Below are 3,200 nucleotides of genomic sequence, written 5' to 3'. Positions count from 1 at the left end.
TACACGCCTGTAATCCCAGCACTAAGGAGGCAGAAATCAGGAGGATCACTAAGAGTCTGAGCTGTGTAGTGAGACCCTGCACAAAAAAACCCCAAAACCTAAAAAGCAGTACTATTATAGCTAATTTCTACAGTAGGATTTCCTTCTAACCACTAAACAGTACCTGTGACATTGTCATCGGTAGAAATCACAGATAATTTCTTACCATATTTATTACAACTTATTTAATACGTTGAAAAAATATATATATAATACTGGGCACAGTGGTACATGCTTATTATTAATTCCCAACTGCTCATTAGGCTGAGGCCAGGGAATTGAAAGTTTAAGGTCAGTCTGGTCAATTTAGGAAGACCCTGCCTATATTTTAAAAGAGAATAAAAAAGCTAGGGATATAGCTCTGGGTTAGGCCCTGGCTCAGTGCCCACTACCACAAAAAGGAAAAAATGGTGTACTTAATATGTGATTTTTGGAAAGCATATTCGCTATATTCAATATTTTAGTATAATTGGTTTCCCTGCATGTGTTTTTGCTTCAAAATATGCTGAGTTTTGACTGCCAAAGAAAGAGTTTATGGCGCAGAATGGGTTAAGTGACCCAGCATTGTTGTGGTTGGCAGGAAAGAAGTGGGTGGTGGGTGCCTTGTGGGTGAAGGAGTTGTCTCTAGCAGTGTGACTGTTTTCAGAAGGCTTCTACTGTATGACCCATCCTCTAGTCAGCAAGCTAAGCAATGACGAAATGGTGATGGTAAAAACCATTTTGTGATCATCTGTATTTTGGATGTACTTTTTTGCAAGGGTAGGAAAAGACCTCTTGTTTGAGGTCATTTGCAGTTGATTTTCGAAGTGTAAAGACTAACCTGCCAAGAGCAAAAGTTACCCATACAACACTTGCACTGCACAAAATATTTCTGAAAGCAGGTCATTTGGAAGACTGTATTACCTTAAAGACTGCATTTTCTTACTTGCGTTCATAGTCATCCCTTTTTGTAAAAAAAATTATTTTGAGAGAGTCTCGTTAACTTGCTGAGTCACCTAGCCTGGACACAAACTTGCAGACCTTTTGCCTCAGCCTCCCAAGGTGCCGGGATCATAGGGCAATTGCTCCAGGGGAGGGCGGAGGGCTCTTTTTACTTCCTTTGAACTAAATGGTTATAAAAGAAGAAATAGTAAATTTTTTTTTTAAATTTTATTTGTTTATTTATTTATTTATTGTGTGTGTGTGTGTGGCCAGCTCAGCCCACCAGGGGGCGGGGCTGGCTGGCATGTGGTGCTGGGGGACTGAACCTCGGTCCCCATGCTTTGCTTAGCTTAGCTTGTTCTAAGTAGGTGCTCTAGACCACTGAGCCATCTCATCAGCCCCCGGTAAATTCTTAATAAGAATCGAAAATATACACAAAAATGGATAGTTTAATTGTAATGTGAACTGATGGGGTTTTGTCCATTGGTGGGCCTGTTATTCCACTTGTAGTACATTTACCTTTAATTGAATAGAGTGGAATTTGCATTCCCAGTGTTAGAAAAAATTTCCTGATCCTTATCAGTCAGCATGAGGAGTGGCTATTTTCCATAGTGATAATGAGGCAGCTGTTCCCAAGAGAAGACTTAGCCACTGGTAGAATTGTCAGAATTGTGAAATAGTTTCGGAAAGCTCAAGTTGGAAAAATGTTTCAAAAACAATCTTAGGCTGATTTTTTTGGAGATGGTAAGATGGGAATGGACAGAAGTAGTGAGAAATCATATAAACTTCCTTAAAGTCAGTGAGCTTTCCAGAAGCTGGAAGAGATTAAAATTATTTACCTAAGTACTGCAGTGTGAACTTGAAGTTTTGAGAAAGATTAAGTGCTAACAGCCATTAATCTGGAATTACATTCTCTGTCTACATTGGCAAAAATTAATTTAATTTAAATAATTAAAAAAACTGATGGCAACTTGTTTTTATTGCTAGTTTGAGGAGGAAAAAAAAAAGTATTTCGTGCCAAGGAAGTATTTTCCTGGTATTAGAGGAATGGGGAATGTTAATGATCCTATGGACTACACTACTAAAATAGCTAACTAAAAATGGAGTAAGAAAATCTTTGGCATCATCAGGCAGAATAAAACTTAGAAAGGTAGATTCTATCTTCAAATCTATCTTACTGCAATTATAAGTGCAAAAATATATATATATTTTTGGATCAGTGTATCTATGACTGCCTGCCGTTATAACAAGCTGTAAAACTTGTTTTAGTTTTCTTTAAAACCAGAAATTATTCCATACTAAATACAAACAAATCAAATCACTGGTAAGGGACTGAGTGAAGATGTCAATGGCTGCCCTGGCTGGACTGCAGCCTGTCTGCAAGTGCGCTCACTCCCCTGCTGCTGAGCAGATTCCTGTGAAGCACCCTGTGCTGCCCATCTTGCACACATCCATTCGGGAGGTGAACAGATATGAGTGTGTTTACTGTCTGAGCTATGTTCTGTAAACTCTGGCCAGTGATGACTGCTAGCTAGGTCTTTTGTTTTCAGTATTGAGGATCAAATACGACCTTCTTACTCAGTCTCCCCTTTTTGTTTGTTTGTTTATTTATTTTCAGAGGGTCTTATTAACTTGTTAAGTTGCTCACGCTGGGCTCAAACCTGCAGTCCTTTTGCCTCAACATCCCAAAGTGCTGGAATCATAGGCACGCACAACCATCCCTAGCCAAGAGTCAGTCTTAGAGCTATATAAACATGGGAAGTAGAGGCCAGGTGTGGTGGCATACACCTATAATCCCAGCACTCTGGAGGCTGAGGCAGGAGGATCCCTGTAAGTTAGGGGCCTGCCTAGGCTACGAAGTGAGTTCAAAGCCATCCTCTACTACATAGGAAGACTTTCCCAAAAAGAAGATGGGGGGGCGGGCATGGACATAGCTCAGCCGTCTGAGCGCTTGCCTAGGCAAGCATAAGGACCTAGGTTCAATCTCCAGTACCACATGCCATGCCAGCCCTACACCAGGTACACCAAGCCAGCCGTTGAGACCAGGCCTGTGATCCCAGCACTAGGGAGGCTGAAATAGGAGGATCACTATGAGTCTGAGCATGTAGTGAGACTCTGCACCAAATACATAAAATGGCAGGGGGTAAACAGTTAAGATAGTAAATTGCATTTTGCAATTTAAATTTATTGAAAACTATATTAAAGTCAGATATAATAAAGGTATGAAACAAATTGAAGTT

This window comes from Octodon degus, unplaced genomic scaffold, assembly GCF_000260255.1.
Source record: "Octodon degus isolate 3935 unplaced genomic scaffold, OctDeg1.0 scaffold00007, whole genome shotgun sequence".
NCBI lineage: Eukaryota > Metazoa > Chordata > Mammalia > Rodentia > Octodontidae > Octodon > Octodon degus.
This window is presented reverse-complemented; position numbering follows the sequence as displayed.